Below are 13,358 nucleotides of genomic sequence, written 5' to 3' on the forward strand. Positions count from 1 at the left end.
CCAAGGTCAAGCAGAAAATCTTATTCACACAATTTACCTTTTATTGCAATTTTCCTTTAGATTCAAGTCCATGAGCGCATAGTCTTATACATGTAATTGTGTTGGATCTAATCTAAATCCTAGATTGCCCGTTGGATTCGTTATGTTGGAGTGAAAAGTACCATTTCATTGTGTTAATACACCACTGTCAGCAACAACATTAAAAAATAATTAATTCAAAATGATTAGAAATTGTTTATATCACTTGATCAGTAAATATGTTTAAGGGACAAAATCAACACATTGATATATCGAAGAGACATAATTACTAAATATTCTAAAGTGGCAAATAACATTGGTAAATTAAGGCTAAATTAAAATGCTAAAAATATTTAATTGTTTTAATATTTGATGAACTTTATACACTATAAATTGATATAATTGTATTCTATTTGTCATATACAAAAAGAAATAAAATATGAATAAAAATCTTAAGTTAGCTCCCGCAATAATTTTATTTGTTTTCCTATTTTTTGTTACAGGGGAGGTTGACCACTGGATAATTAATGATGTGCGTCCAACAGCTACCGAATGTACATCCTCTAAAGATTGTCCTGATTTTGAAATAGAACCCAAACTCTTCATTTCTGTGTGCGATAAGGGCTATTGTCTAAACAAATTTAATCATGATCCACTATAGGTAATAAATATTAAATAGGGAGGAATGTCATCTAATAGTAAGCAACCAATAATTATATTATTTTTTTTAATTTCATGTAATTGCAACTTTGAAATGAAATTAAATAATCTTCTTTTCTCTTTATTTTGGATGTCTCACATATATTTATTTGTTGTTTAGAACCTTTTTTTATACTATTTTCGTTGTTTATATTAATATATAATATAGTTTTCATTAAAAAAAGAAAGATAGTTAGCTAAATTTCATTGCAACTTTTATCATATGAAAATAAAGTGCTAACGATTGTCCACAAATGTTTGTAGGCAACATGAACTTTCTACGTGCATTGATGGCTATCGTTAATAAGAGTGGGTATCAAATTCAAGAGAGTAGATAATCTCTTCAATAATTGTGTTACCACTGAATAATTTTATTTTTAGCTTTCAATTCGTAATTTTACCTTTAAACTATAGCTTTGTATTGTAAACATAAAAGAAATAAGACACTAAATATTATAGTTAAATTGTCTTCTATCTTGATTTTATGTTTCACCATGGCCTTCATTTTAATCCTATCACTAAAAAATTTTAAATCTGATTCTAATATTTGTGATATTTAAGTTGAAAAAATATTGTTTGTCAAAAAAAAAAAGTTGAAAAAACAATAAACTCTAATACTATGTTTCAATATTGTCTGTTAGATATGTGTTGATCAAATGTAAGCTAGTTAGATGCAATGCTCATGAGCAAGCTTGCTAAGCCTATGAACCAGGCCTGCTGTCAAGGCACGCGCGTGCTGCAGCTGTAGCTTAAGGCGCAAGTTAACTTGTTTAGAGTTTGTTAAGTTAGTTGTAACTAACTTGTAAGTTTGTACATTGGCTATATAAGGCCTTGCTATGATCAATAAAGGTTAGAGGTTCCATTTGCCTTAACAATTGGTATCAGTTTACCTTCTAAAGATCCAGTTCTTTGAAATAACCGTAGTTAGTTACAAAGTCTTTTTCATCGTGTTCTTGCTTGAAGCTTCCATGGCGGAATCAAGCAATTATCTGCAACCATCAATTCCCAAGTTTGATGGACACTATGATCATTGGTCAATGTTAATGGAGAATCTATTGAGATCCAAAGAGTATTGGAGTCTCATCGAGGATGGAGTGATTGCAGCTCCTGCAGGAGCTACTCAAGATCAAATTCAAGCTGCGAAGGAGAGCAAATTGAAAGATCTGAAAGCAAAGAACTACTTGTTTCAAGCAATTGAAAGATCCATTCTTGAAACAATCCTCACTCGAGGTACTGCGAAAGAGATATGGGATTCAATGCGTCAAAAGTATTGTGGATCCGCCAAAGTCAAGAGAGCTCAGCTGCAAGCTCTGAGGAAAGAATTTGAGGTGCTGAACATGCGAATTGGTGAATCCATTGATGACTATTTTTCAAGAACACTGAGTATTGCAAACAAGATGGCGAGTCATGGTGACACCATCACTCAGAGCACAATAGTTGAGAAGATCTTGCGTTCTTTAACCTCAAGATTCAACTATGTGGTGTGTTCAATTGAAGAGTCTAATGATACCACCACAATGACAGTGGATCAGTTGCAAAGTAGTCTGCTTGTTCAAGAACAAAGAATGAAGCATCAAAGAGATGAACAAGAGCAAATTCTAAAGGTTTCTAATGGTGGAAGAGGCTCAGGTGGTAGAGGAGATAACTCTAATGCAAGGGGTCGTGGTAGAGGCAGAGCTCGAGGTGGAAGAGGAACAAAATTCAACAAAGAATTGGTTGAATGCTACAAATGTCATAAGTTAGGTCACTTTCAGTCAGAGTGTCCTAATTGGGAGGAAGACAATGCAAACTATGCTGAGTATGCTGAGTTTGATGACAAGGGAGAGATCTTGCTAATGGTTCAAGAAACAAAGCTTAGTGAGACTCAAGATTCTGATGCAAAGAATGAGCTGTGGTTCTTGGACTCTGGATGCAGCAATCATATGGTTGGGAATAAAGATTTGCTCTTTGAATATGATAGCACTTTCAAAGATTCAGTCAAGCTTGGTGATGATTCAAAGATGGCAGTTGAAGGAAAAGGTAACTTGAAATTGCATATTGAAGGTTTTACCCAAGTACTTACAAATGTATACTATTTGCCTGGTCTGAAGAATAATTTGTTAAGCATAGACCAATTACAGCAAAAGAACTTAACTGTTATCTTTAAGAATGATACTTGCAAAGTTTTTCATGAGGAAAAAGGGTTAATCATGGCCACACATATGACATTGAATAAAATGTTTGTTATTAAAGCACCAGTTATAGTCCCTCACTGCATGAAAACATCAAATGATAGCAATGTAAATGCCAACTTATGGCATCAGAGATATGGCCACCTCAGCTTCAAGGGTATGAGTGTGTTGGTTCAGAAGGAAATGGTGACTGGTTTGCCAAAGTTGAAGCAACCAAATGAGGAATGTTCCAACTGTATGAAGGGTAAACAGCAGAGAAAGAATGTGCCAAAGAAAAGTTCATGGAGAGCTAGTACCAAACTGGAACTTGTTCACTCAGATATATGTGGACCTATCAACCCTGAGTCAAATGGAAAGAAAAGGTATTTCATTACTTTCACAGATGATCTAAGCAGAAGAACATGGATTTACTTCATGAATGAAAAGTCAGAAGCTCTAGTAATGTTCAAGAAATTCAAAGTAATGGTTGAAAATGAGGCAAAAGAATCTATTCACTGCTTAAGAACAGACAGAGGTGGTGAATATACCTCAAATGAGTTCAGTGAACTCTGTGATCTTCATGGAATTAAGAGGCAACTCACAGCTGCTTATACTCCCCATCAAAATGGAGTATCTGAAAGAAAGAATAGAACCATAATGAATATGGTCAGGTGTATGATCAGTGAAAGAAATGTACCAAAGACTTTTTAGCCTGAAGCAGTGAATTGGTCTGTGCACATACTTAACAGACCCCCTACCTTTGCAGTGAAAGATGTCACACCAGAAGAAGCCTGGAGTTGGATCAAACCATCTGTAAGCCACTTCAAAGTTTTTGGCTGCATTGCTTATGTGCACATACCTGACAATCTGAGTAAAAAGCTAGATGACAAAAGCATAATATGTGTTCACTTAGGTATAAGTGAAGAATCAAAAGCATATAAGCTGTTTGATCCTATAAAGAAAAGAATTCTTGTTAGCAAAGATGTCGGGTTTGATGAGAAAAAATAGTGGAATTGGGAGAACAAAGTAACTGAGAAATCAAATTCAAGTCAGCAAGTGATTGACTGTGAAGTTGATGCAGAAACTTGTTCAACAAGTAGTCATCATGATCATTCAAATGATGCACCTGATGATGCTAGCAATGCCAGCAAAGCCCTCAGTGAAGAAATGGATCTAACTGTATCTGATTCAGAAGAAGAGGGAGACAATGAGGTGAATGAACTAGGCAAAAGAGTTTCAAAGAAACCTGGTTATCTGAATGATTATGAAATTGGAGATTATGAAACAGGAGAAAGTAGTGACAGTCAAGCCTTTTTCAGCCCTAGTGAAGATCCAATGACATACAATGATGCAGCTAAACATGAAGTATTGAAAAAGGATATGGACACAGAAATAGCAGCAATTGAAAGCAATGACACTTGGGAACTGACACATTTACCTGCTGGAGCAAAGAAAATTGGTGTTAAATGGGTGTATAAGACTAAGTACAATGAGGAAGGAAAGATTGAGAAACACAAAGCTAGATTAGTAGCTAAAGGGTACTCTCAGCAACATGGCATTGATTACAATGAGGTATTTGCACCTGTGGCCAGATGGGATACCATAAGAACAATACTAGCTATAGCTGCAACAAACCACTGGTATGTGTTTTAGCTTGATGTGAAAAGTGATTTTTTACATATGGTGAGCTAGATGAAACTGTATATGCGGAGCAACCATTAGGTTATCAGAAGGAAGGAAAAGAGATGGTGTATAGACTGAAGAAGTCTCTCTATGGATTGAAACATGCTCCAAGAGCTTGGTATAGCAAAATTGAGGCCTACTTCAGCAAAGAAGGTTTTGTCAAGTGTACTCATGAACATACATTGTTTGTAAAGAAAGAGTCAGATGAGAGGATCATTATTGTGAGCTTGTATGTAGATGATCTCATCTTTACAGGCAATGATCAAACCCTATTTGATAAATTCAAAGCATTAATGGAAAGAAATTTTGCTATGACTGACTTGGGAAAGATGAGGTACTTCCTTGGGATTGAAGTGAAACAGACAAAAGAAGGCATCTTTATGTTTCAGCAGAAATATGCTTGTGAAATTCTGAAAAGGTTCAATATGGAAAACTGCAATAGTGTCTGCAACCCTATTGTGCCTGGAAGCAAATTGAAGAAGGATGAAGATGGAATAGCTTGTGATTCAACCAGCTATAAACAAATGGTAGGATGTTTGATGTATTTGCTTGCCACTAGACCTGATTTAGCATTTTCAGTGTGTTTGGTAGCTAGATTTATGGAGAGGCCTACAGAAATACATGTTGCAGCAGTGAAAAGAATCCTTAGATATGTGAAAGGGACTGTGAGCTGTGGACTGTGGTTTGAAAAAGGAAAGAATGATGAGCTGGTTGGTTGGTCAGATTCAGATTATGCAGGAGATCTTGATGATAGAAAGAGTACATCAGGGTATGTGTTCATGATTGGTTCAAAAGTTGTGTCATAGTCATCAAAGAAGCAACCAATTGTAACCCTATCCACTACTGAGGCTGAATTCATAGCAGCAGCCAACTGTGCTTGTCAGACCATTTGGCTAAGTAGAGTGCTTGATCACATCAGCAGCAGAAAGAAAGATTGCATTACCTTGTATTGTGATAACAGTTCCACAATCAAATTGTCAAAGAATCCAGTAATGCATGGAAGGAGTAAACACATTGATGTTAGGTTTCATTTTCTCAGAGATTTGACCAAAGATGGAAAGATACAGCTGCTGCATTGCTCATCCTTTGAGCAAACTGCAGACATCATGACCAAGGCCTTGTCACTTGAGAGTTTTTGCAAGTTCAGAGATATGCTTGGATTGTGTAAGCTTGAAGACATAAACTGAAGCCTTCACATGGTTCAGTTTAGGAGAGGCAATGTTAGATATGTGTTGATCAAATGTAAGCTAGTTAGATGTAATGCTCATGAGCAAGCTTGCTAAGCCTATGAGCCAGGCCTGCTGTCAAGGCACGCGCGTGCTGCAGCTGTAGTTTAAGGCGCAAGTTAACTTGTTTAGAGTTTGTTAAGTTTGTTGTAACTAATTTGTAAGCTTGTACATTGGCTATATAAGGCCTTGCTATAATCAATAAAGGTTAGAGGTTCCATTTGCCTTAACATTGTCATAGGTTAGATTTTTTAAACAATTCAATTCACATTTCGGTTGAATGGAGAGTGGGACTCCATGTGATTAATTGGTTTAACTCAAGTGACTATTTAGCATTCATAAATTTGTGGATTATTTTAAATTTTAAACAATAACATTGTAAAGAAAAAAAATCATTCGTATATGATTACTTAAAACAAACTACATATATACCATCCTTTCTGAGAGTGGTGGAGATGATTGTGCTTATATGAGATACAAATATAGTGGGATGTCAGATTCTTCATGTTGATGCTTTTCCATGTTCTTTTCTTGTTTGATAAGAAAAAAATTAAATATACTTTTAATCTAATTATAGAGATATTTTGTTTTAGTCACTATAAATGTTTTTGTTTGGGAACTTCACTTATCTCTCAAACCTCTCTCTACAAAAGTTAGATCTGCTCCTTCCCTAAAATCTGAAGTTCCAAACATCTCTTTCACTATGTAGTAAATCGGTGGTGGTGGTGTGTAGTGTTATCCCTCCGCATACCACCGTCTTCAGATCGGCGCAGTGTCCTTCTTCTCCGACGCCGGTTGTTTTCTTCTTTGTTTTCGTCCTCTATTTTGTTCTTCTTGGAGTTTCGCCTGTCCAAAACCACACCTCTGCTTTTTCGACGGTTGTTGCCGGCGGTTATGGTGGTGGTAGATCTGGTTTCGTTTTTCGGCCTCGGCGGCCGTTGTTTGGGCGTGGTTCTAGTGGTCTTGGGGGGTTTTGGTGTCGGTTTTGTGTGGGTTTGGCGCGGATCTGGCCTCCATGGTGGTGAGATTCGGGTGCTTATGGAGTGGTGATGTTGTTGTAGTCACAGCAGTGGTTGTTGTTGTGATTCCGCGGATCTTGCGCCGTTTTTTATGGTGTTGGTGTCGTTGCACGTTTTTCTGTTCTGTTTCTGTTCCGTTGGTTGGTGTGGTGTTTTGGATCTTGCGATGGGTCGGAGTTGTGGTGGTGGTAGGAGGTGATGAGAGAGTGTGGTGGTGATGTTGGATTTGGCGTCGCGGGTTCGCTGGTTCGGGTTTTGTCCGTGGTGGTTCTATGGTGGTTTTGGTGAGGTGAGGTGGCGTTGGGGCTGGCGTGTACGGTGGTGAAGGGTGACGTTTTGGTTCTGGCGCCGTCGATATTTGGTTGATGCCGTGTGCAGTGGTTTTCTAGATTACTTGTTTCTCTGACCGGTTTCCAAATCTGTTGAGATTTGCAGGATTCTTTTTGAGTCTCTGTTGGTATCCAAATCTGTTGAGATTTGCAGGGTTCTTGTGTGTCTGGTTGACCTCTACTGTGTCAGTGTTCACTGTTTTGAGGTAGTCTTCGAGTTGAGACTGTTTTATCGGTTGCTGCCGTGTTTGTTGGCTCTGTCGTCGTCTGGTTTGTAGGGAGTCTTCGAATTGGGACTTGTCTGCCTAGGTTCTCATTCTACTGTGGTCTCATCAACTTTTAGCCTGAAGGAGCTGTTTTTAAGATTCTGATGGGCCGATCATTTTTTATTCGAGATTGGTTGTTATACGATCTAGTGGCAACTTTTGGGGCTGGGTTGGTGTCTTCTGGTGGCGTGATTTCCGTTTTTGGGATTAGGAGATGAACCTCTATTAGGTGGTGTTTGTTTTTGGCTTTTCGCATATATATGACGCTCCCGTTATGTAGTTACTTTTATACCGGTCTTTATTCGTCTTGTGCAGAGACCTGGTTAATAATATATTTGCTGTTAAAAAGAAATTATTTGGATTTCCTCTCTGCAAAATTAAAGACAATTGATTTTTATCTCTGACCTCAATTAACGGCAAAAGTTATGGTGCACAAGTCTTGCTTATGCACCATACATAAATACCCAGGTTGCTTAGCGCGCCCCCAGATGCTTAGCGCTCCCCCAGATTGCTTAGCGCGCCCCAGATGCATAGTGCCCCCTATATTGCTTTGCGAGCCCCCCCAAATTTTTTTTTTATTTTTTTTTATTATTTTTTATTAATTGAATTTTAGTTTATTGATGGATAATTTTCAGTGTATTATGTATGGTTAAATGTTTTAGTAGTTAGTTTTAAACTAAAATCATGGCAAAACCATTTTGCTGTGGAATGGTTTCAGAGATCTGTACTCTAAAATCATTTTGTTGTGGAATGGTTTCAAAGATATGTACTTCAAAATCATTAGATGTACTTAATCATGCCAAAATCATTTTTCCGTGGAATGATTTCAGAGGGTTGTACTCCCAAACCATTAGATGTACTCAATAGTTTTTATGTTAATTGTGATAAATTAAACCATAATTACAGTACATGTTTTAGTATGTAATTTTAAATTAAAATATGGCTATATAATCATCCAATACAATTAATTTAAAATGAATTCTTATAGTATGTACTTCAAAGGAACAAAAGTAATTACTTAATTGGAAATGGGGGGGCGCACTAGAAATCTGGGGGAGGGACACCAGATTAAATACTCATTTAAATATTACAATAGTTTGTTGATATATTTTTTGTTTTTGGAAAATGTTGATATTCTTTTTATTTGAACTTTTTACATTAAGGGCCTGTTTGGTGCGCAGGATAGCATAGTGACAGGATAGGATATAAAACAGGATAAGGATAGGATATGATAACAGCAGGATAACAGTTATACTCAGTTATCATATCCTGTGTTTGGTGCACACAGGATAACAAACATGATAACTATTATATTTTGTTTTTAATAGCTCATAATAATATGATAAGATATATAACATATTTAAATGATAATGACAAAATTACTATTGTAAAACAATTGTTATTTTTTTAAAATTATTTTGTAATACTTTTAATTTTATAAATAAAAAATATGAATAGGTAATCAAATAACTTTATATAATTTCAAATAAAAATTATGAGAAAATAATCAAGTTTAATTTTTTATATGAATCATGATCAAATAAATAACTCAATAATATATACATGTTAGATAAGCCAAATAAATATATGATATATCTCATACGTAAATAATCAAACTACTATTGCAAAAGAATTATATTTAATTTTTTATAAAATTTAAATTAATATTCCTATTTGTCAATTTTTTAATAATTATTTTACTTTAAAATATTATAATTTTAGTAAAATTTTGATTTTTTAGAATATATAAATTACAAAATTACCCCTGTGAGAAAATCACATATATATTTAAAAATTAATTATTTTATTATTTATATTTTATTAATTTTATTTTATGTATTTTAAAATATATTTTATAAAATAAATCAGTGTTTTTTTTTTCTTATCCTATCCTGCTGGTAACCCAGCTCAAATTCAGGATAAGAATTATAACTAGAGAGACAGGATAAGATAAGCTTCAGGATTAACTTATCATATCCTGCTGTATCACCAAACATTGGATTGCGGCAGGATATGATACAGTTATCATATCCTGTCTCTTATCCTGTGCACCAAACGGGCCCTAATGGTTAAGTTAAAGAGAGCTGCTATATGCAGCGAAGCTTATTCTCGTGAAATTCCACGAACTGACGTTGACCACCGTTTTAATTTAATTTAATTTTTTGAAAAAATACCTATTAACCTATTAATTAATTGAATTTTGATTTTTAATGTTTTATTAAAAAAAACACCACTACACACCAAACCTAACACACAACACCGCTTGCTGCTGTATGAAGTCAAAATAATTTGTACTTGTAGTACAATAAAAATTTAAAAAGAGTAAGAGTGGTGAAAAACATTGTAATCGGGAAGAGAAAAAAAACTAATTAGGATGACAATGCGTAGGGTACTATAGTACTCATCCCCATACTCGCAGTTTGAAAAAATATCCGTACCTATTTCCATATCCGTGTGGGTAACAATTTTTACACTGGTTTTTGATAAACAAGAGATAGTTTAAAATTAATTACTTGCAGGACCAACTAGTAAAACCTATGACATGTTTTGTGCATTGATTATGACAAAGTTTTAATGTCATCGTTGACATAAACATTTATTGTGTTTGACAAAATTAAATGCAAACAATTGTAAAAAGTTTTGAAAGCATAAATTGAAAAGAAAATATAAAATGAACGGGAAGTTCACTCGAACGAGAGAACAATTTAAAAGCTTTGAAAGATAAATTGCAATGGAAAAGTTAAATTTGCATTGAAATGTAAATATGTTTTACAAGAAAAAGAAAATGGTTCACAAGTTCATACATTTTCTTCACTGCACCCTTTTCTATCGAACGCATGGACACTTTAGGTTTTGTGAATTTTCTGTATCTGAATTGTGACCCCGATCTCAACTAAAGAAACTTATATTTATAGACATACAAAAATGATAACTGCCTACAAACGTGCCTTCGCCAGCACTCCAAAGCACACATTCCCATGTTCTCCTCTTAGTCCTGGGTGAATAACTGCCTTCCCGAGTCAAACTGCTCCTTGAATCTGTTGGGGTTGATTGCAATGTAAGTCTCACATTGCTAATGAAGGAAAAAAAGGTCAAGAAAATTGATCAGTGCATTTTAGTGCACATTTTAATCACTCTGTGCTATGACAATTTTACGACTTCTCCAGCTATTTTAGTGTTTTTATCATGTTTTGTGTTTAGAGTCTAGTTTTGCTATTATTTAAAATTTGCTATTTATTTTCGTAATAAACAGTAATCTGACACCTTCTCATTGAGCAGACTATAACTTGAGCTAGGAATATCATATTAAGGCACGGTCAGTTGCAATTTTTGCTTAGCGTTTGTTGAGTTTAAAAAAGAATCTAAATTATTTAGAAACCCAATTCAAAGAATCTAAACTATATAGGTATTAAACTAAGTTGAACCGGATGACTCTGTCTCTAAAAAAAATTATGATTTTTTAAGAACATTAATTTTTCTTATTTTGACCAATAAGAACATTAAAATTTAATATGTATTTATTTATTAAAGTCATTGGCCCAAGAATGAAAAGAAAATGGATCGTTTCAAGTTTATTATGAAAGCCCAATATACACTTGTTAAAAAACCCTAATATTTTAATGGAAACATGTTTTCTCTTTTTTTTTTTTTTATAAGCAAACAATATATTATAAAGGAGTATAAAGGGGTACTCAATCCCTCACAATATAAAGCAAATTATAGTATGCTTTGAAGACATACAATAGGATCTAAACACCATTCAGAAAAAGAGAAAGAGGACTTACGACCAAAACGACCCTTAAACCAAAACCAAGAAAAAGTTTTAATATCATCTACAAGTTTGGAAGCATCCGGTAAGGCTCCATTAAAAACAACATTATTTCTAAGCTTCCATAAGCACCATGTAGTGGCCAACCAAATCAAATGACGAATCCGATTACCTATTCTTGATTTAACCAAAGAACCAAAGGATAAAAAGTGATTCCAACCTTCCAAACCTGTCGGTAAACTCTGTCCTAACCATCTATATATAGTTTCCCACACACCTTTAACAAAAGAGCAATTGAAAAATAGATGGGAACAGTCTTCCATTTGCATATAACAAAAAGTACAAGAAATATCATGTGGATTATTCAATATACCTCTATGATGAAGGGCTGCCCGCGTAGGAAGCTTCTCTAGAAGCAATCTCCAACCAAAAATATTAACTTTAGATGGAACATCGTTTTTCCAAAGCTTTTGGATAGCATCCAAAACATTTGACTCCAAAACAACCGTGTTAGAATATTGAAGCAATAAACTATAACACGATTTAACCGTAAAGAGGCCAACCGAATCCGGCACCCACCGCCATCTATCCGACCTCGCTTGATCAAAAGGACAATCAAGTAAAAGTTGCTTAAGAGCTCGAAGATGATGTGCGTCATTGTCAGAAAGTTCTTCACACCACTGCCAATGCCACTCGGTATCTGTACCATTTCGACTCAACCTATCTGAGATCAAAACATCCTTAAAAGCTTCTTTTGCATACAGATTAGGATATAATTCACCAAAACTGTTATTTCCAAACCACTTGAATTTCCAAAATCTGATATCCTTACCATCACCAACGCAACAACCCACATTCGATTTGAAGCAATCCTCATCAGCCGTTCTGCCTATGCTCAAAATATCCCTCCACCAAATAGAGTCCTTAGCCCCAACCTGAGGTGTTGTTCTAGTCAAAATTTTAGTAGGTAGATGCCCATATCTATACCGCAACAAATCAGCCCACACCCCCTGTCTTTCATCAATTAATCTCCATTTCCATTTGCTAAGCAATGCCGTATTGAAAAGTTCTAAATTTTTTACTCCTAATCCACCCTGGTTCTTTGGTAAACAAATATGATCCCACTTAATCCAGCATAGCTTCTTCTCCTCAAGACCGCCTCCCCATAAAAAATTTCTTTGAATCCTTACTAATTGTTTTAAAATACAACTAGGAGCCTTAAAGAAAGAGAAGAAATAAAGTGGCATACTAGCCAAAACCGAATTGATTAAAGTGATGCGCCCTCCAATAGATAGCTGACGGCTACTCCAAGAACTTAATTTGTTAGATATAACATCCACCACCGATTTCCATGTCTCTCTCCTTCTAGGATTAGCCCCTACTGGTATTCCTAGAAATTTAAAAGGGATAGAATCCGAACTTCAAGACAAAAAAGATGATCCAGCTTCCAAAAAGTTCACATCAATATTTATACCATAAAGCTTGCTTTTCACAAAGTTTATTCTCAAACCGGACACTAATTCAAAGCTTCTTAACAACACTTTGATAGACCACAAATTATCCCATATGCCTGTCCCCATTAAAATAGTATCATCAGCGAATTGAAGGATCTGAAATTGAATACTATCATTTACCTGGAATCCTTTAAATCTCCCAATCTCTACAGCTCTTCTCATCATTCCAGTTAAACCTTCAGCTACAATTAAGAACAAAAAAGGGGATAAAGAATCACCTTGACATAGGCCTCTTCCAACCTTGAAATCTTCTGTTGGGCTTCCGTTAACTAGAATGGACATCGAACTCTCAAAGATACAAGCCCGCATCCACTTTAACCAACCATCGGAAAACCCCATCTTTACCATCATGCGTTCCAAAAAACCCCAATTCACAGTATCATAAGCTCTTTCAAAGTCAACCTTAAACAACAAGCATTCATCTTTTCTTCTTTTTGCTAAATCGAGAATCTCATTGAGAATAAGCACCTCATCAAGAATCTGTCTCTGCGGAAGGAAGGCAGATTGGCAGTTGGAGATAACTTTGCCCAAAACTCTTTTCAGTCTATTAGCCAAAATCCTGGACAAAATTTTATAAAGACTACCAATCAAACAAATGGGTCGGTAATCAAAGAGAATTTGAGGGTGGTCCTTCTTTGGAATAAGGGTCAAAAAAGAAGCCGTCACCGCTTTAGGGAGAATAGCG

The 13,358-nt window shown here is 35.3% G+C and overlaps 1 protein-coding gene and 1 long non-coding RNA gene across 2 annotated transcripts in view; one reads left to right on the forward strand and one right to left on the reverse strand.

The window, feature by feature from the left end:
• LOC123907755 (UDP-glycosyltransferase 74G1-like) overlaps positions 1-13,358 on the reverse strand; it is a 32,130-nt gene that overhangs the window by 14,228 nt on the left and 4,544 nt on the right. Inside the window, exon 3 of the mRNA XM_045958134.1 lies at positions 38-184. The gene's annotated coding sequence lies outside the window, so the exon portion shown is untranslated. The remainder of the gene's footprint in view (positions 1-37; positions 185-13,358) is intronic.
• LOC123907757 lies at positions 377-1,209 on the forward strand. The gene is made up of 2 exons (XR_006809373.1): positions 377-679; positions 982-1,209. It is a non-coding gene; the product is annotated as an uncharacterized LOC123907757 (long non-coding RNA).

This window comes from Trifolium pratense, linkage group LG2 (genome assembly GCF_020283565.1).
Source record: "Trifolium pratense cultivar HEN17-A07 linkage group LG2, ARS_RC_1.1, whole genome shotgun sequence".
Taxonomy (NCBI): Eukaryota; Viridiplantae; Streptophyta; class Magnoliopsida; order Fabales; family Fabaceae; genus Trifolium; species Trifolium pratense.